At 41.7% G+C, this 22,222-nt stretch overlaps 1 protein-coding gene and 1 long non-coding RNA gene across 3 annotated transcripts in view; both read right to left on the bottom strand.

Moving 5' to 3' along the window:
• EFNA5 (ephrin A5) overlaps positions 1-22,222 on the bottom strand; it is a 253,388-nt gene that overhangs the window by 190,286 nt on the left and 40,880 nt on the right. The gene's annotated exons all lie outside the window — the stretch shown is intronic.
• Positions 1-22,222, bottom strand: part of LOC109282391 (uncharacterized) — a 62,871-nt gene that overhangs the window by 23,506 nt on the left and 17,143 nt on the right. The gene's annotated exons all lie outside the window — the stretch shown is intronic.

The raw sequence follows: 22,222 nt of genomic DNA, 5'->3' as shown, positions 1-22,222 counted from the left end.
CTCTGGCAGATGCACACACAACTTGCTCAGACTATAATGCTTCTTAGGTTATCTTGGAAGCCAAGAGAGAGAGCCAAGTGTGACTTCCAAGTAGAGGCAGGGGTAGTTTGGAGCAACAGGGCAATTAAGGAATAGCATCTCCTATGACCTACGTTACAAGATTTGCACCAATGGAACCATCGAGACAAGGACTGTCAGTGGCAGGTCATGGGTACAATGGGAGCTTTATGCAGGTGTGCCCGTAAATTGCTTTTTTCGCTATTTAAAATGCTTTATTGCCATGACTTAACAGAAGTCACTTTAAAATGGGTACAGTGCTTTACAGCACTTTAAAATGGGTACAGTGCTTTAAATTAATCCTTGTTAAATGAGATATTAAATCTGAAGCACTGTATTTTGTAGCTCTTTATCCACCTATAGCACTTTAAACAACTTCTGTACTCTGATCAAATTTCCGACCTGTGGAGAAGCCCCAGGAGACTGCAAAGTGCCCTCTGCCTCCTAGCCTCGAAAGTGCAGGGACTCAGATCCCACCTTCCCCCTCCACCCATGTAACACTGCACTTTTGTCATGTTTAAGAGCACTGTAACTTTATAGTGCTATAAAAAGTGCTGTATATTACACCACTGTAAAACATGCACAGAACACTCTTGTACACACCTACCAACTGCAATTTCAACTGATAAGATGCACCTAAACTGAGAGCTGTTCAAATCAGGCTGTTCAAATTCTGTGTTCATTTCCCCTTGAAATATAGTGATGGCGAAGTACTGGCAATACCCAAGTGAAAAGCTGTAGCTGATTAATCAGTAATAGCTCTCTACCACCACCACCTTTTAGAGGTTTGAGTTTGATTTTTTCCCCACTTTTGGATGCCTGCAGTTTTGAGAAGTGACTGCTAGTTTCTCTCTTTTGTCTCTGAGACTGACTCTCCCAGCCTGCAAGGAAAATAAACAAGGTTCAGTAAGTGATGCTAAGGAAGAGATGGGTCAGCTCCCAGAGTCTAAATCAACAGCAGCAGGCTTCATGATGCCATACACCACCAGGCAAATCACTGCATGCAAGAAGAGTAGAATAAAAGCCAAACAAACTGGGAGGCCTGAAGATGTGTGAGGATTATGCTGAAAACTCAGTGACCTCCTCCTTTGGCTTGGTCACAGACTCATTAAAAATACGGTTTGGCAAGAAATAAGACAAGCAAACCTAAGAACTGTCTCAAAGGAATGTTAGAAAAATGCCTGCTGCTTTCATGGGTCTGCAGCATCATGGAGCAAGCCAAGGGGATCTGGATGCCAGTATTATGATCTCTCAGAACGTGGGGCTTCAGCCAACTGCCCTATGCTTAAAACATGGAAGAATCAAGAGGCAGGAAAGATTTTTGAGTCTAGAAAAGGGGAAAAAGCCCAAAATCCCCAAAAATCTGATCTCTGAAAGATTCCCCTTTTCTGAAACTGATGTTTGAGTTGTTCTTATATTCACACTTCCCTTCATCATTTTTTGCTGCACTGACACTAATCTGCCTTGAAATTGGCTGATTCTGCTCACGCCATGTTTACAGGGAAGTAAGTTTCATCTGGTTGTCCTCATTCAGAGACCAGTCTCTGCTCTATGGCAGGAGAGATTATTAAAAACTGTATATTATGTGCACATGCTTTAAAGTGACTCAACTTGGAAAGATAACTGTATTATATCTGCTTTTCCATTCCCTAGGTCCTGGAAAGGGAGAGGTAGCAGTTAAAATCTCAAATGGAAATTGCTTCCTAAATATATTATCCTCCATAAAAAACATTTAGCAACTGTTAGTGCCCACAAGACAAAGGAAAGGGATAAAAAGTGTGCATGATGGGATAGGACCGGGAGGAGGGAAAATGGAAGACTCATTTACATTATCACACTGAGCATTAACCACAAGAAGAGAAAAACAAATGCTCCCTGTTTTGCACAAACATCAATTACATCTAGTAATTTAGCTGATTCCTCTCATAGAGCAGGTGCTTTGGCTCTAGCGCAAAGTGAGAATGCATACGCCATTCTGGTTTGTAAGGCACAGGCAACACTTGACAGACAAGCTCCTCATCAGCATTTCTCTGCCACTGAGGGAGGAGGGAAGTGGGGCTGGGAGGGCTGAGTTCACCTTTAACCGATACAACTTAGCTGGATGAGGGGCCCCAGATGAGACCTCCGACTGCATCGAAACTTGAAGGGCAAGAGCTGAAAAATAACTAATTCATGTCCCACTATATATAGTTATAAACTCTCACATGCATACACAACCAATCTGTTTTTCACTACACATGTCTATAACCCCCTAAAGGACAGAGCAAAGGGTCATTCCTTTCTACTATATTTATAAGGGGTAGGGGCGCTGTTTTATCATCAAGACCAGGGACAGACATTACACATAAACAAGTTTAAGTAACCAGAAACTGGTTTAAACCTGTTACAGAGCAGACATTCAGTGCAAGTGCACATAAACCAGTTTGAAAATAGCTGAAACTGGTTTGCGATAAACCTCGATGAATGCATTATCAGACTTAACTGTTTTGGCTCAAACTGGTTTTATGCATCGTCTATCCCAGACCCTTTGCTGGTTTAAGAAAAACCAGACACCCCCAGCGTCCCAGCATGCTTTTCAGCTGGGCAGGGTCTCTGCTCCAGCCCAGCCAGGCCCCATCCCTCTGCTCCTCAGCCTGAGCAGGGACAGGCAGGGGCGGAGGTCTGGCTAGAGAGGGATTTAATTCCCCCTCCCTGTGCCACTGGCAGGGACCCAAGCCGGGTCTGTGATGCGCTCCCTCCTCGCTCTGACTGAGCGAGGGGCCCTGACTGGCAGTGCCTCTTCCCCACCCTTACTGCGTGGGGTTGCACTGCAGGGCCGGGGTCCCAAGAGGGCCAAAGCCCTGCAAGCTCCCCCTCACCCCCCGCAGTGCCACCACGCTACACAGCAGTTCTGCTGGTCCCCCAGCACGGCCCCTGCTGGGAAGGGGCTGTCACTCACCACTCCGGCTGCCAGGGTGGGCCGGGCCAGTCCTTGCTGCTCGTTCTGTGCCAGGACCAGAGCCATCCCTAGGGGTGTGCAGGGCCTGTGCAGGGGGGAGGGAGGTGACTTGGCGCATGGCGGTGGCAGCAGGGCCTGTACGGCACTGTCCATGGGGACCCCTGAAGTGCAGGGCCTGGTGCAGCCGCCCCACTTGCCCACCCCTAGGGATGGCCCTGGCCGGGGCAATCCCCCTCTCAGCAAGAGGGGCTTATTCTGCTGCTGGCACTGTGGCCTGCAGCCACCACTCAGCCTCTGCTTAGGGCCAGTGGCAGAATAAGCCTGCCAGGAAACACAGCCACTGCTCACACAGCAGCGAGGTCTGGCCAGCCTAGCCATCGCCATTCTGCGCTGGGGCCAGCTCCCTCCCAGCAGCTAGGGACTTATTCCACTACTGGCCCTGAGCAGAGGCTGAGCAGCAGCTGCAGCCTGGCCAGGCATACTGGACCACAGTGCCAGTGGCTGAATTTGCTCTCTTTCCAAGGGGGACTGCCCCAGCACAAAACAAGTGGCAGCAGCCGGCCCAGCCCCACCAGGCAGCTAGAGCGGCAGAGTGGTGAGTGACAGCCCCTTCCTGGTGGGGGCCATGCTGTGGGGCTGGCACAACTGCTGTGCAGCACAGCAGCACTGCAGTGGGGGGGAGGGGAGGGGAGGGGAGGGGGGAAGAGGGGGCTTGCAGGGCTCTGGCCCACTTGGGACCCCAGTGCTGCATGCAGCCAGCCACAGGTCTGCCAGCCCCAACACAGCCCCTCACCAGGAAGGGGCTCACACTTCCTCACAGTGTGACAGGAACTGCTGTCCCCAATAAGGGCCCTGTCCCCTCCTGCTGCAGCAGTGTGGAGGGGACATGGCCTGTCAGGGCCCTTGCGGGGGCAGGGGCAGAAGTTATTCCTCCTCCCTCTGGGCCTCCGGCAGAGGGGACAGCCGGGGGTCTATTCCAGGCAGGGAGCGAGTGCCCTAGCCACAGTGGGCAGATCCGGCTGCCAGTGGGGTACAAACAAAACTAACTCTCCTCCCTGCCCACTTCTGTCTCCAGGGCCATGGTGCCCCACTGCTTCAGCAGCAAGAAGGGAGTGCCAGGCAGACCCAGCTCAGGCGGCACAGGGAGGGGGAATTAAACCTCTCTCTGGCCAGTTCAGCCTGGATTGGCCATGCCCCCCAGCACAGCTTCCCTGCAGGCAAAGGCTGGGTCTAGCACCCCCAGCGCCTAGCCTGAGCAACTACAGCTATGTGTCTACATTGCCTCAGTGCAGAGAGCATGTCTGTCCAGTTACAAACCAGTTCAGCCTAGGCAGGTTAGACTAACCTGCAAAGGTTGAATCAGTTCAGGCTCCGGCTTTTTGAATGTCTGTCCCTAGCCCATCATTCTGCAAAAGTACAAAGAAAGTCTATAACTCCTTGTTTATTTTCAGCTTCAGCTACTGATGTTAATCCTGGAAGAAGAGAACAGGATTTTACTCTGAATGCCAGAGCTTTAGACACTAAAGCATGTTTGTTTTGGGCTTTTCTCCCCTCCTCTTAAGTAAACCAAAAATGATGTTATTTTCTTCTAGCTGCTAATTCCCAAATTTCTAGTTCCATGAAGCGTGCCAGGAAAGACCTGTTACTGGTTCACTCCCTCACTGCTCTTTATGCAAAAAATGAAACAAAACTAAAAAACCCCACAAAAAACAAACAAGCAGCCAGACAGCCAAGTATACTAATCTGAGCTTTCTTCTAACTTCCCCAGTACACCCAAATTTGCTCCCCTGAGAAAAACAGAATGAGAATGAAAATAGGATCCATTTCCATGTTTCACCACTCTGGGTTCAACAAGCCCCAGGCTCTGCGACTGTGGAGCAAATCATCCTATCCCAAACTCAAAGTTATCAGACAGCTAGAAATGCATCTAAAATACTAGTATATGAGTCACTGAAAAGACAGCCAGCACTGAAACAAGTGTGATTGCGACACACAACCGCAATGATCCACCACAGTGGCAGACTAGCTCACTTCAGGGAAATGGGAAAAAGTGAGCTTGAGACTCACCAAATACAAGTGATCTTAAAACTAGAAGGGGCTATAAGGTACAAGGTACATCCAAACCTGAAAGAGGGAAGAAAAGCAGCACTTTGTATTCCAGTATCTAAAATATCAGAGAATGAAAGATTTGCTCAAATGATTACAAATCATAAAGGATTCCTAAAAAAAGAAATGACACGAAACCGTGGCTAACTCTGGAGAAGACAGAAATGATCAAGACAGAACTGTATGGAGTAATCTGCCACAAACTTGGCAACTGACATTTTTAATTAATAGGCAAAAGGTACCTAGGCATGCCAAGTCTTCTTTGTGGGATGGATCTTACTCACCCTTGAGACGATTTGTTTTTTGTTTTTTTTTCAAAAACTTTTGCAATACTACATAGTTTGTCAAGCTAAAAAGGGATATGGACTTGAACTGCCTGGTGTTATCAATACCTAAATACATACTTCAGCTTAACAACCTAAACAGAGTTTGACCTCTCTCTTGAGATGCATTTCTTCCCCTAAACCCTAAACTGTCCTAAGGGCTGGCTGCACTGAGAAGGATGGGATTCTTCAGATGCTTTAAAATACATGTAAAGGTCTGGTGGAGAAAGAGAATTTATAGCCTGGTGTCAAATATCCATGTCCTGGAGCTCTGTTCACAAGTGTGATCTTATCTCAACTCCAATTTATACTATGCAAACAAATCTAATGAAGAGCTGCCCACAGCATCTTTAACATTAGCAACTCACTGTCACCAATAACTAAAATTAAACACCACCCAGTTCTTTTTCCTCCCAGAAATTAGAGCTACCCAGTCGCTTTGTGGAATTGGATTCAATAGGTAAATTACAATGGCTGCTCATCCTTCCTCCGCAACATTAAGTTAATTAAACAGTAACTCGGCTACTATTTTTGGACTGATATCCCATGGAATGTTTTCCTTGTAACTGACTTAGACCACACAGACACACAACACATTTTGGTTTTATGTTTATGGACGGGAATTTACAGCGTGTCTCCGTATGCCCACCACATGACAGACAAACACACTAGTCCTGTAAAAGGAATTTTCAAGGCTCGTGAAGATGAAATAAAGGGCACCTATTTTTTCAAGGTTTCATGACAGTATTCTGCTATCAGCAAGATAATTAAATATCTCTTAACACTAATTAAGCTGAAAATAAAGCTACCTAATGCCTTTAATTCAATGATTCTTAACCAGGGTGATGAGACACCTTGGGGTGCTGCAAGATTCTTTGAAGGGTGCCATAGGCAGTGAGAGGACATAAGCAGATATGAGCAGGCTTAGACTCTCCCTCCCTGGCCACTTCCCCAGCATGGGGAGGTAAGCCTGCAAGAAGGTAAGCGCCGTAATACACTGTTTTTCAAATGGGGTACTGCTTAATTCACAAAAGTTACAGAGGGATGCTCCAAGTATTGCAGGGAACACCTTGAGTCTGAAAAGGCTGGGAACCACTGCTTTAGTTTTTCCCCTTGCATACAAATTATCTTCCAGCAGAAAACAAAGCAGTTCCAAACTAAGTATATTGAGATTAAAAGGTAAATTACTGCTTTATGTACTTAATAAGCAATATGCAAAAAAGGTACTAAAGTGAGAAACAAAAATGAAGTTGTGTGTACATGTTCAGTGGGACAGTATACCAATGCATCCTGTACCAAAAACTGTATTTTGAATGCCACACATCTTACTCTGAAAATAAAATGCATTGTATTGGTTCCCCAGCTTTTTTATAGCAATCCCAAAACAGCCCTTAAATGTTACTTGACCTAGTCTATCAGGCTTCATTTTCAGACTCCTTTAAATACAAAGCTGAGGTCACCTTCCATCTAGTCCCATTCATACCTTGACCCAAATCCATTCCTGACTAAAAGCTCTGTTTATAACACATGCTCTAAGACATGTCACTTCTAAAAGCAAATGAAAAGATACTATGATCCCTGGGAGGCTGGATCACTTAAAAATACTCATTTCAGATGCATTTTTATGCACAATTCCTATGTGAAATTCATAGGGTCTCTGTTTTGTTTTGTTTTCTACTAAACTACAGAAGTATTTGTCTTTGCAGTATGGTATGTTTCTTAAAATGAAGCAATGAAAGAATTCACAGAACACTGTCCTGTATGATTCACTCCACTACAATTAACTGCCAAAAGTACACTGGATAAAGCGTAATGGAGGATCTTGGCTTTAAAATTGTTGTTAAAGTTCTCTTACACAGTTGGATGGTTTTATGAATATGGTAATAACTATAACCTTTAGAATTCAAGACAGGAACAGCAGATGGAACCTAATTAAGAAAGAAAAATTATTAATTCCTCTTCATAAGGAGTGGGAAAGACAATGGCACTTTGCAAAGGGAGGTCCTTTGTGTCATTTGATAAATGCAGAAGCAAGTAACTAGACTATGAGGGGCTCATTAAGAAATAGGTACACCTGACACAGGAGACAAGGATCTACAAGTTGTGGCTCGAGAAATCAAACATTCAGAACTTACAAAGCAAGGATAACAAAAGGTAACAAAGCTGTTTCTTTTACCATACATTAAAATTGCTGCCCAAATTGTCCTGTCTGCCTCTTAAACAAAGACAAAAGTTCCTGTGGATATGCAAAATGCTACTTCCTCAGCAGCATTCCCCCTTTCACTTCAGTTTCATCAAAGCTTGCAAGGAAAAGGAAATGCATCATTTCTGCCCTTCTCCCAAATTCTGAAGGGCACAACACAGACCATCCTGTATTAGGATATGTCTGTGAGGATCTCCAATGGGATTTTTTTTTTTTTTGGGGGGGGGGGGGGGCAGGAAGCAGGGGGCTATGGCATTTGTGTGCTTTGTGGTAAGGGGCCTCCAAAGATCTAGTGAAAATTCCATGACAGCAACCTCACCGAACATCCAAGTTATTAACAGGTCTCTCCATATAGGAGATAGCCTAAACCTTGATTTTACTGGTAAAAAAGTTTAAAAAAACAGTCTAAGAGGAAAATTACAAAGATTACAATCTCATTACAAATGAGATCCTTTACCTTAATCATCTTTGAAGTCAATCAGTACTCCTACCTACACATCTGTACTGCCTTCCCTCACTTTATATTTAATCTACAAGTCTGCACAGAAACACAGGAGCTTGTCATCTTCCTCTCACCGAGTAGTACTGAATTGAGCTCTAGAATAACCCAAAAATCATCTCCTGTGTCTCTCTTACAAAGAAGGTAACGATGCAGTTGAAATGAGAACATGTAGATACAGGCAAGATTACAACTCATTCATAGGCCCTCCCTTCATAAGAAAGCATAGTTTTCTTCTAATTGCCATTTCATAAAGTGAAAGGTAGAGCTGACTGCAACAGTGAAGCTGGTGGGGATACACACGATCCACTCAGCTCCTATTTTTGTTTATGGATTTCTTATCAAGCCAATTAACTACTGCAAGTTGAAAATAAAGTATGTATTTTGCCAAGTTTGAGATTTGCAGAAGACAGATACTTGCACCATAGGACAAATTTGACCCAAGTTATAATAGACTTATGTACTGTACACATTTACTTTCTACATATACCCACAATGAAAGGCAGAGAAAGTGAGAAGTAAATATTTCTCTCTCTCTCTCATACCCACATTTTTCCTTTAGCTGATAATCACCCTTCTCCAGAAAAACCTAATACATACCTCAGAGTATGCTTAGAAATACTGTTTGCTTAGAAATACAAGCATTTTATAAGCAAATATTTTCTTCTCTTGTATTTAGTCCATCATCACAGATATTTTCTTGTTTCTTCTGAGAATTGAACTCGTGGCACTGTTGACTGCCACACTACATGCTATGACACCACACCATGGTCATAGTTGACCAAAATGGCTTGTAAATGTAATATTTTTTTGAAAATGGAAAGAAATTGGCAGAATAAATTGGAAAATAAACACAATTAAGCAACACCGCTAAGTAAAGGTGTTACAGCAAAGAAATGGAAACAGAAGTGTACAGTAAGCCAATCTGAGCCTTATGCTCCATCACTGCTTCTGCAAGATGCATATCAGGTACAACAAGCTTCATTTCAACAGACACTAAACCAGAGATTTTCTGTGTGATAAGGGGAAACATATATTCCATTTTTACAAGCACTGAGTGAGCAGAAAACAGGAAATTCCTCAGTAGCTAATAAGGTACTGATGGAGTGCATGCTTCTAAGGAATTTTTAATGAAATGCCTTAAAATGAGAAATAGTAGTACACATGTAAACATACACTATTCTTCACCATGTAATTGCACTGGGAGTTATTTTTCTTTTCCTTTTAAATTATAATTTAGGAAAAGCAAAAAGGAAACATCCCTCAGTGTAAGTAATCTTGTATTATTAGAAGTTGCTACTGAAACACTCACGAAGATTGGGGGCGAGGGAGGAAGAGCTAAAAAGGAATATAAAAAGTTTTCCTACTGAAACTTGGAGATGGACACTAGAGTAATAACCTAGAAATATTCCTATGACAAAGATGGAAATGATACGCTGGCCCTTCGGGCTTCACTGGGAAAAAAGTCGGATTCTCATACAGTGCACATAATAAAATTGTATAACCTCTGGAAGGATGTTTCTTCAGAATGATTTCACAAAAGACCTCAGCTGTACCCACTCCTGAAGATATTTGTATTCACTCTCAAAATCAGCCATTCACTGACATTATAACTGCATGCTCCACATATACAGTCAGAATGTTTCTGTGCCACTTCACCAGGCAACCCTGCAATTTCATAAGAAGTTACATATGAGACACCTTATGCCACCTACAGGCTCTACTGATCTTTTTCCCTGAAACTCGGCATTCACTTAAGCTCGCTGAAGCATCCTCTCCTCCTAAAAAGCTTCCCTGCCTTCTCCTGACTTTCAGCTCTCTCTACCTGTCTGTTCCCTCTCAGCCTCTGCCTGTTCCCATTCTTTTTTTCTGAGAGACAAACAACAGGATTTGTTGCTCTCTCTGCCTGATACACATCAATATCTATAAGAGGCATCCAGCTCCCATTATGATACTATTCCATTTAATGTAAAAAATGGACTTCACTGCAATCATTCAAGAGACTCCTTTATAGGCCAGACCTACAACCCCTTACTTCAACAGTCCCATTATGGTAAACTGGACTGTTTAATTAAGAAAGGATTACAAGTTCAGAGCTAGTTATATTTTTGGTATGTTTAGTGAGACAGTTTGCATATTAACTATTCCAACCACCTGCATATATCTGAGCAAATTAAGAATTTAAAATTTCCTATAACTTTTTTTTAATTTTAGGACTGAAAAAAAAAACTACAAACATACACAGGATACAAGCACAAGCACCATACAACAACACTACTGTGAAAATTACAAGAACCATCTTTCTGCAAAATCCTTTTTCCATACTAACTGAAAATGGGGAAAAAAGGCAGTGGGATGGGTAAGGACTAGCTAAAAAGCTACCAAGCACAGGAGAAGATACAGTCCTAGAGTCTATTTGGTCAGAGGTGGATTAACCCACAGGCCTGGGGGGGCCCTGGCCCAGGGGCCTCGCCAATCAGGGCCCCCTGAGTGCTGGGAAAAGGCTGGTTTCCCCTTGCAGGCAGGCAGGCAGGCAGCATTCTAGCCTGCAAGAGGTCCTGCTTAGGGCTGTCAGGAGATAGACATGGGGGACACGACGTGCATGTGTGCGGCTGCACGCATGCACACGGTCAGGAAAACAGCCAGGTAGTGTGGAAAGCAGCTCCCTGCAGGTAAGTCTATGGAGAGGAACGGGTGTGGGGAAGGCAGATCAAGGCCCCCATGGTGAGGGGCTGGAGGCACTGCCCAGTCAGGGCAGTGCATGGGATCAAAGGCCAGGGCTGAGAGTGGGATGGACCCACAGGTGGCTCGTCCAGGGGCCGCAAGGAAAGAAGGGGGGGGTATCTCCCCACTGCTGTACACTGCCCCCTGGGGGAGGCATGGAGGGGCATGTGCACCCCCATACTTGTGCACAGGGCCGATGCGGGCTGCTTGCTCTGGGCTTGGGGCTCTCTGCTCTGTAGCCTTTCACTTGGGATCCCCACCCACCTGCCCACCCAGCAGTAGCAGGGTAAAGAATTCGCTGCCCCCACTTCTGCTGGGCAGCCAGGGGGCACAGAGCAAGCAGGGGGCCCCCAGGGCAAAGACAGCAGAGCAGACAACCCCAAGCCCGCAGCAGGCAGCCCACATCCACCCTCACCCTGCTCAGCTTTGCTCTGGGGGCAGGGGGGCAGAGTGTAGGGAGGAAAGAGGGGGCATGTGCCACCCCACCCCCAGCCCAGCTGGGTCTATTCAGCGCCCCCTGTGATGCACAGAGGCGCTCCCTGCCCTTGGCAGCAGCAGCACCAGGAGGGGAAGGGCTCCTCCCCATGCTGGAGTCCAGCTCCCACGACCTTGACCCAGCTGCAGAGAAGGAGTGGCATGATACATTCATGAAAGTATCACGCTTATGATGGGGTATGGGGGGGCCCTCTGTTTTCTGTTCACCCAGGGCCCCAATAAACCACACTTTATATACACACACACACAGATAGATAGATAGATAGATAGATAGATAGATAGATAGATAGATAGATAGATAGATAGATAGATAGATAGATAGATCTCATATATCTATATAGAGATATATCATGGCAACTGTTGATCTTTCCAGATCTTGGCGTATGCATGAGATGCCACCCAGACTTTGATGCATTTACCTAGGCAGGAGTTTTTGGAGGAGTGGAGGCTGCCCAGACCTTCCATCCCCCCTGTAGGTCACTGAGACAGAATCCAAAGGCCAGACTAGGTCCAGACTTTTGGTGCCTCTATGACTGTATTTGTATAAGCGTCCGGGAATTGAACCCAGGTCTCCTGTGTGCAGTTGACACTTAGGTGATAGGTTCTCTTCAATAGGTCTAGATAGCTGGCAGTAGAATGGTTTTGCTGTAATATCTACAATAATGACTTACAGCAACTGGCTGTGACGTTATTTATTTTTCAGGACAGAATAGTGCATTTTACAGCGTCAATTTTTGTTTTGGGGGAACTGCCACAGCAGTACTTCTGCTCTTTCTTAAAACACAGACTACAGAAGTTTCCAAATGACATGATAAATTACTTTGCCGAGTTTCACAGGTTTGATGAGCAATTTATACCTTACAGAGATTAACCAGACCAGATGGCAGTAGAACACCACTCTGCTCTAGATATGTCTGATATAAGAGTGAATGTGGTTTTCCTTCCTGTTAGCTGTTTTAATACCTAGCAGGCAAGATCCATTTGTACTTTGTAAGAAACTTCAGGTTAAAGGTAAGAATGCAGCAATACCAAATTTGGCAGAATGTATGTTTATATATTTAATCCAGTCTCTGAGAATCAAGCCTGCAAACCTCAAGAATTACCAGGAATGCATTGGGAAATGTTCTCTCTTCACAGGTAGCCTCTTCACCTTATACCCCATGTATATTTTTCAACTGCATACATCCCACTAGGAAAGGGTAGGACCCATATTAACAAAAGGAACATAGCAAGCCCAAAATTCCTCTCAAGGATCAACTGTGACCTCACTGTCTTCAGCAGACAGGACCTAGAGATACTTTTCTGTTCCATACAGGCATCGGGTTTCAGTCCCGATTTCCCTATGTTCCCCCAAAATAATATGCCCTCTTCTTCCTGTCCATGACACCTGAAAGCTGACAGCCCATTGACAGCTGCCTGAATTGGTTTATTCTTCATTAACTGTTTGCTTTGGATCAAATGAAAGCAATGAGGAAACGGACAACAGCCCCGTTGGGAGAAGAACCATGTGGGACAAATTAGGAGCTGCTGTAAGATTTAAAAGCCAGGGGGAAAAACAGTACTAACTGGAGGCAGCTGTCAGGATGTGGTTTTTCTGTTTATATTCCTCTCCTTCCCTCCCTTAAACCCCTTATGGATATTGTGAGAGAAAGTGTGTGTGTGAGACCCATAAGGGGATCAATTCCCTCCTCCATACAGAAGGCATGAGAACATAACCTAACCTGTATGAGACTAATGTCTAGTCAGAAACATGAGGACAACTGGGAGACCCATTTATTTAACAAAAGCCTAACTTTCTCCTTATCTAAATACCATAATACAGCATAAAATTGCAGTTTTAGGAGATATCACTTATGATAGCAGAGAGAGCTTCCATTGGAGCAACAAACCCAAGTGACCTGGAGACCGGAGGCATAGGTTGTTTTTTTTTTTTTAAGTGAATGGCAGATCCTGTTGCTGAAATGACCTTTCCCTGCCCCCACCCTTCAAACCCTCAAATGCAAAATTCTAATATAGCACATTGCCAGCACCTTTTTCTTTCTGGGTGCAGGTCATATTTATCCACAAATATTCCAAATGGTTTAACATTTCAGCTGTAATTTAGAATAAATGTTACACACAATTAAAAAAATAAAGCGTATATTTTTCTCTCCCCTTGTGTATTGCCTCTGATGTCCCTGCCCACATGCACTCACCAACATGGCCTCTTCCTCTTTTTAAGGACATCAGAAGAATAACTTCAGTATCTATTCTTTTTCCTGTTACCACTAAGGAAGTGCATTCCCCTAGGGCTGTCTGCCCCCACTCTTTTCACCACAACCCTTATCTTCATGTAATATCAATTCAGGTCATTTCATGGTGGGAAGGATATCAAAGACACAGATAATAAAAGAGGAGACGACATGGATGAATGAGCCACAATCCTGTCTGCTTGTTCCAATTCACTGAACATTTGATAGCCTCCCATGCAAGCCTCCTCATAAGAAATCGTACCTCCCTTCCCTCCCCTGTGCCTCTTTACCCCTGCCCACGCCAGGTCCACTCAAGACACCAGCTAAAGTGGTCACATCTCAATATACTGCCAGTTTGGGTAGTACCCTGCAGATCAGGGATGCATAGGAACTGTATTGTTGCAGAGCCAAGAACTGTCCCTTAATTTTCCCTGACTGATGGAAAGAGTATGCTGATGCCTCAGGAAAGCTGATTTTATTCCATAGTTGACCATCCTACTTAGTTCCAAAAAGAACATAAGAAGAGTGAAGTGCAGTTAAAAAGCAAAATGTAATTGCCTGACAAAAGCTAAAGGGAGCAATCAAAAGTAGTTTTCCTTTGACAGTTCAAACAGTTTGGCTTTCTCTGCTGGATGAATGAGTACATGACTCAGAGATGCTTAGCAGCAGGCATGTGCCTTTCAGTTTGTGGAAGAGAAAAAGTTCGGCTCTGTAACTGTTCTTGGTAGTCCTAGTTTATTACTACGTTATTGTCTCACTCTGTCATGCACAAAATATACTACATCAATTGGAGATGCCAGCAAGGATAATGCTATAACAATCCAGGGTCTCTGTACTCTAGCAGCCATTTAAAAATAGACTCCCAATTTTCTGGGAAGAAATTTGTTTCACCAGGAGATTAGGTTTTCTTCTTCCGTAACACTGGCAAAATGTTCTATTCCCATTTTCCTAATAGCAGGCTGTTTGTTCTCCATGAACCATAATTTATACGCTGACTTTTTAAACAGTACATTTTCATTCCTTTTTACTTCAACACTCATTTCTGAAATTAAAAAAGGGAGTGCCAACTAACTAGGTTATGCTGTCATGTTGCAAATTCATGATTAATAACTTGCTTAAGAAGATAGCAATTTTCAAAATCTTCACTTTAAACTGAAGGCAAGCTCCAAATCCTTGAAAGACTTTTGAAAAATGTACCCAAAACTAATGTCTGAATTTATACACTTAACTTCTATTCTTGGGACAGCTAACTAAACTTTCATTCCTACTGTAGGTCCCTTCAATTATTTAAATGGGAAATCATGTACGTAATACAAAAGACTTTCCACACCAAATTAAGAATCTCTTCCAGAAGTTATAACTCTACATATTGTCACTCCCATGGGAAAAAAAAAAAAAAAAAAACCAACTAATTTTACAGCATCCAGCCATTATATATTTTATAAACAAAGAAGCTACGAAGCTAAAAAGTTGTTTCATAAAGAAGAATCTGGAAGAAAGGATCTTTATATAGTTGTTTCCACATAAAGAGCCAGAGAGGGGAAAAAAACCCAGATCAATCCCACCTTTCTGGCATATGTATTTATACCCTGCCAAGCACCATGGTATCTAAGCTTTAGTAAGGAATTTGCCATGGTTTAATAAATATTGGACTGACCGATTCTGAAGAGAGGGGACAGGAACTTCCCAATAAAGCTATATTCCCAGACACACAAAATCATAATGGTCTACAGATGAAAACAATATATTTATTTATTCACCCAAAAGTTCACTAGGTAGCTGGGATCCCAGCAATTGATACCTGCAGAAAGAGAGCTCAACTCAAACTAATTCATTTTTTTCTAAATCAACTATGCCTAGAAATTTGTCAGTTTTTTAAAATCACCAATAATTATCTCACTATGTAAACTGAAGATAGACTTGAAGATACAGGCGGACCTGGACAGGCTGGAGAGTTTGGCAGATCAGAACTAGATGAGGTTCAACACTGAGAAGTGCAAAGTGCTCCATCTGGGGACAAACAATCCCCAATACACTTACAGTCTTGATGGCACCAATTTGACTAGCATCACAACTGAACGGGACTGTAACATGAACATGAGCCAACTGTGCAATGCTGTAGCCAGCAGGACAAACAATACTCTGACATGCATTAACCAATGCACCTCATGTAAATCCAAGGAAGTGATTCTTCCACTTTACTCTACATTGATGAGACCACAGCTGGAATACTGCATCCAGTTCTGAGCACCACACTTCAACAGGGACATGAAAAAGCTTGAGAGAGTCCAGAGAAGAGCCACCTGTATGATCAGAGACTTGCAAGGCAAGCCATACTAGGAAAGGCTGAGGGACATGGGCCTATTTAGCCTAAAAAAGAGAAGGGACTTTGTAGCAGCTTACTGCTACATCAGGGGAATACATCAAGGGCTCGGTGAACAACTGTTCACCAAGGCACCCTTGGGGAAGCCCAGGAGTAATGGCCACAAACTCCTGGAAGACCACTTCAGGCTCAACTCTAGGAAAAACTTCTTCACAGTGACGGTGTCCAGACTGTGAAATAAGCTCCCTCCAGAGGTGGTGCAATCACCTACCATGGAAAGCTTCAAAAGGAGACTGGACAGTCACCTTGCTGGGGTCAGATGACCCAGTTGTCTTTCCTGCCTAGTGCAGGGGGCTGGATCCAATGACCTTGAGAGGTCCCTTCCAGCCCTTACAATCTGTGAAAAAATATAAAAGTTTTAGTAACCAATGTTACCAAAGTTGGAAACATGGAAGTGGGAGGAGAGAGAAAAGAAAGCAAACAAATCTTCTGTGATAAATGGGATTTCCACCTTTCTATCAGTGCTAATGTGAATGACCTGAATCTTAGGACTGAGCAAGCAGCAGTCTCTCCAGTTATGTTTTTTTCTGCCTGGCCCCACCCACAAAGAGGAAAAAAAAATGGGGAAGAGAGAAAGAAAAAAAGAAATAGATGAACTGGCAGTGGTCTGTGATCCCCAAATACATAAAAATATTTGGCAGGAAGGGGGGAGAAAACTGATGCTAGGATATCCTTCTTAAGTTAACAAAGCAACCAGCATGTCATGCCATTTTGCTTTTATTAACTTGGTAGGATGAGTTACACCTATAGTGTACATGCAGGCAGGCAACAGTAAAATGGACCCTTAAAATTAAATTACTAACACTCAGATTTTTATGACCTGTGTGTCATTTGGTAAGTCTGGCTGGCTGGCTAGGATAGCTAATTTGGCAGAGATCCAAGGCTCAAGAATTAAAGATGGCTTGCTCTACTTAGAGCAAGAGCATAGACTCAGTCTTTCTCCCTCATGCACTACCTCCTGAACATCTTTGCTTTTACATGTGATATCAAGACCATTACCAAACCTTTCCATTCACTGGGATAATGCCAGATTCTCATTTTGACCAACACCACCAATTACTATATGAAATGCTACATTGCCTGCCTCAGAAATGTGTTTCTCAAAACCTGGGACTTTCCTTAACTCCTCCAGACACATTTCTAAATATTTTAGTGCATGCAGTCAAGTCGCATCTGCATTGTTAATTCAAAATAATCAGGAGGGTTTTTTTATTTTCTGGCTTGTTTTTTTTAATCAAAATGCATTTCTCATTGTATTGATTTACCATCATGTAATAGGGATGGTAGCATGGTTTGACAGAAGACAAAAAAAAAATTATTCCCATTCCAGAGCTCCAAACAGGTCATTGTGTGATGAGGTTGTGCCCACTAGCTCTTTATTATTGACTGGGCAAAAATAATGCAAATCCAGGTTATGTATGGAATACAGCTGCATTGTTTTGCTTTGCTGCCATGCTGTGGAAAATGTGGTAAAGCATACAAAGCCGAGCTTTTTTTCCCCCCCACAGTGTGGCAGTAAAGCAAAGGAGCACCATATTCATATCGTATACTGCACTAGGGCTCAGAATAATTAGACAATGGGGAACCAGTGATCTGGGTGTATAAGCACTGAAAGAAGACACTTTGATTTTAGAAGAAACTAGCAGTGTCAACTTTGGCATTTACAGCAGAGAAGGAGAGACGGGGCCTGATCTCTGCATCCTATCAGAGAACGACTTGACCCTCTTCGGAGGTACAGCTTTATTCTGTCTCCTTGTGGGATGTTAGTCTCTTTTCCCTGCATCTGTCTGCGATCAAAAAGTTCATCCCACCCACAGTGAGATTTTCATACCTATAACTGTAACAAGAAGAGCTCTAACAAATATAACAGCCTTCATTAGCTTTAACTAAAACAATCATTACAATTTTGTGGAGAAAAAAAATCAGTGTCAGCTATAATTGTATGAGGTTTTTAACAAAAATCGTATTTTCTACAAACAGATCCACTCCAAAATTTTCTGTTAAAACTTTTTCCATCTAATACATATTAACCAATATAATATAGTTTTTATGGACCTAATCCTGCAGTGCTTACTACTGAGTGCCATGAATACTAATCCAAGTCACCTTATTGGTTAGATGGCAGGGCTCACAACAGTTAGCAGTGCATTTAGTGCCGTTTTGAGGACCAAAATGCAACTCTATACAATACAAAAAATGTTTTAAAATGGTAACAATTTGTTGGGAATACTTCCTTATTTAAACAGATAGCTAAACTTTTCCATTACTAAAACTGCAGTATTAAAAAATAATAATAATTAAAAATAATTGTCTTGTGCTAACTCAGCTGTCTTACTTCCCTCTTCCTGGGGCTCTTCTCTCTTTGATCTGTCTTCCTCTGTTATTAACATGAGCTGAGGAATGGCAGGTTCAAGTCAAAACGAGGTAAATAATTCCTCAGCGGAATGAAGCTGAAGCCAGCAAATGGCCAGAGATGCCAACCCGAGCCGCTCATAAAGTCACCCCACCGAATAACCTCAATATGGAGTGCAACTGAGTACGCTAGAATGAATCACTGGAGGATATGCTATCTGTCAGCATGTAGGCAATTGCAGCTAAACCATGAACAGTCACAAAAAGTAGTCTAAATATATTTTGCTAAATAATTTTTTGAGAGGTTACTCTTCTCCAGGCACTCTACTATGCAAGTCCACGAGAGCCTTAAATGTGAAACTAATGGACATTCCATCTCTCTTTTGCCTCCTACCTGCCAGATGATTAAAATAAGATAACCAAATTGTACTTCTTGAAAGGTTATGAGAACAAATCCAATTTATTATTTTGTAAAGGACAAAACCACAAAGGTGGAAGAATTTGAATAAGTGAAAAATTGTATTCTTTTTTATTTTATTCATTAACAAGACTGTTTCGCATTTAAAGCAGCAAAAATAAGTAATACCCAACAAGATGAGAATAATAAAGGAAAAAAATTGCTCTTCAAAATATAACTCTGAGTTAAAATCTATTCTATTATTCCTAGTCTTAAAATAGACTGATTGTTAAATCAAGACAACTACAAGGCAGCATGGTATTCTTCATAAAGGAGTACAGCGTTTGGATCAGTTTCTCACATGAAAAAATAATCTTAGTCATTTGTGCATCTACAAAGTTTTCAGTTTTTTTATTTCATGAACAATCTTGTTATACTCTACAAAATTTCATACATTCTAGGAAAACACAGGTTATTGGGAGTTTTTTGCTAGGCATAATAATTTTGTGAGGCTCAGCTTCTCTTTTTGGAAGGCAACAGCCTTTTAAAAGAGGCTAATAAATGTGTGACATCATCCATATTTCCATATTTCCCAATGTATGACCTGAAATTCTATATACACTATAACAAATCCACAGATGCATTTGTAACATAGATAGAAGGGTCTCTTTAAATTAAAAAAAGCCATATTTTACACTCTGATTTAGTTTCTCAAACAGCTCCACAATCAACGATACCTTGCACAGCTTACCAACCAGGATGCTTCATTATTTTCCTTATTACTTTTGGGATTTTTTTTCCCCTGGTATAATTGTTTGTTTGCCTGATTTTGGAGGGAAGGCTGAGAGAAGGGCCATTGTCCAAAGTTATATCATATGGAAAATGTTACCCCAAATACCCTATCGTTTTCAGGGCAACAAGCAAAATATTAGAGACAAAATTCAAGACCATTAAAAGCAAAAAAAATGTTTTTTAATTACTCAATTATGGGACCAGCTGCCTCTGGTATTTCATCACTGTACTGCCCAGTCCTTTTACAACAACCCTGATGCTTCTAACTTGTGGCAAGGGAGTAGTTAGCATTTTGGGAACTATGGTGGGGGCTGTGCAATGAGAGGAATTTTCTGGAAGCACAGATTTTGATCCGTGCTCTCTCAATCTCATTCCCTCTGTGCATTGCGTGCCAAGAATACCAGAGGAGTTCTACAGAGACGCTCATGATGATGCAACGCATGGTCACAAGACCTGGGCACTTATCCATTCGCCCACTCCCAACAATATTCTGTCTCAAATCATTTCCATACGCACAGAAGCATGAAAGAGGGGCAGTGACAGACACGAAACCTAGCACAAAATACCAAGAAAGAGTTCCTGTCTTGCGTTCACTGAAAATTAACTCTTTACCAACTTAAACAACGCAAGACAAAGCAAAATGGTGGAGTAAAGAGGGATGAATGATATGAATGACAAATCAAACTACAAACAACTGCTGGGGTGAGATGGAACCAATACTGGCCTGCTGTAAAAGTGAGGAAAAAAACTATCTTGCTTTATTGATTTGTACATGAAAATAAAATTATCTTAGTTTGATATTTCACTCATCTTGAATCAAGTTTTTTTCAGGACTCCTTGTTTTCAGCAAAGCAGAACAGGAAATAAAAAATAAATTCTACAATAAAATGTTCTGCTATATTAAAAAAAAAATGCTGTTTTTCTTTCAGCATCTGTTTTCAATTCTGGATAGCATAAGTAAGGTACTATCAAAACAAGGGTCATTCTGCAAAAATGCAGTATACTTTTAGATATTTCTGCTATGTCTAGGTAATATATATTTAAAATAATATTAAGTTTGATTTCTCACTACCGTCCTCTTTTAAAAAGGTAATTATGTATTGCAAACATCTCTGCATAAAAAGGAAGAGGAGAATGAAGAAGAAACAGAAAAACTCTCAAACAAGCTTAAAAGCAAGAAAACCTTTTGATGTTTCATATCATTCAAACACTTTGTGTACTTGTGTCTTTATATTATATCATGTAAATTTGACTGGGCCAAACTATAGAGAATTCTGCATTAACATTCATTTTGTTAGTCATGTTTGATATTTACTAAGAGCTAAATATAGCTGAGTTGTACTTATGATCAGTTAATAAAAACAAATAACAATATAGCTCAGAAATGAAAAAAATTCCAGCTAGAATTATGTCATACATTCAAAAGTAAAATGAAGGCTTTATATAGCATCTGTACCTGAAAGATAACATGTAAGTTATTCCTGAACAGATATTAGACAGGCCTTCTAAATTATTTGGAGTAGTTCCAGACTGTTTGCTGAGATTAGAAGAAGGCTTTTTATTATTAGAAAGTGCACATTACAAGGCCATAGTCCAAATAAATAGAAGAAAGGCATATGGTAAGGTAAAAAGCCCTCTTGTTAAACCTTTGTTACATAAATGATCAGCGTGGTTTAAAAATCTGCTCCAGGATTTCTGCCTGGCATACAACTTTCACCTCCTCGGAGTTGGACGACACTGTACACATCTCCTCTGCAAGGACAGGAACAATAGGGGATTGGTCACAAAGAGGAGAAAGATTATTTTAAAAATTGGGCAGCTGCATAAGACTAAAGCATGCTAACCATATGGCAAAACACAGGCATGCAATAAAGGAGTGAATGGGTACCTTCGGTAAGAGTACAACTTCTCATATTCCTATCAGTCCCTATTAATACAGTGGACCCTACTGAATTAATAGCCACTAAAGGAATAAATGCATTTCTGTTTATTAGATTAGTATCTGCATTAAGATGCCAGTATCTTCTTAAAGGAACAGCAACTAAAGGACACATCACACACACATCCCAAGGTACAATGCAGTGATGAACCAAAAAGTTACTTAGATGAAACCACTAAAAAACACACATTTCCTTCTTCACAAGCTGCAAACCAAGCCTCATTTTCTTCAACAAGTCATAAAAGAACATAAAATGGGTTAAAAAAAAAAAGTCCATGATGCCTCAGACTATATAAGCCTAACAATTTTCTTCTGCAGTAAAAAAAATTAAATAGTAATAATGGAAAACCTTGGGAAATGTAGAGATTTTATTAGTTTTATTAACTGAACAATATAAACTTGAATTATCTCAGTTTGTTTATTTGCTAGTTACTCATTTCAAAGCGCCTCTCAGTGCTAATGAAAATAAAATCTCAAGTGCTTTATAAAAGCAGTGGGGATGGCTGAAATGACTAGAGTTTTTTATTTTATTTATGTTAAGATGTTTTCTTCCCATTTAGTAACTAAATTGTTAATTTAAGAGGCAGTAGTTACATTTTTATATCTCCTGTATTAGTAATGTCATATCTATAATCAAAGCCAAACAAACAAACAAACAAACAAACAAATTGAGTATTAAACAAAAACACTGCTTGGGCTACTACTTTTATTTATTATAATTGGGATTTTATTAGTGCAAACATATTCCAAAAGGGTACACTGAATCTTTTCTCCCCTCTAAAC

Source organism: Alligator mississippiensis, chromosome 3 (genome assembly GCF_030867095.1).
Source record: "Alligator mississippiensis isolate rAllMis1 chromosome 3, rAllMis1, whole genome shotgun sequence".
In the NCBI taxonomy this organism is placed as follows: Eukaryota; Metazoa; Chordata; order Crocodylia; family Alligatoridae; genus Alligator; species Alligator mississippiensis.
This window is presented reverse-complemented; position numbering and strand designations above follow the sequence as displayed.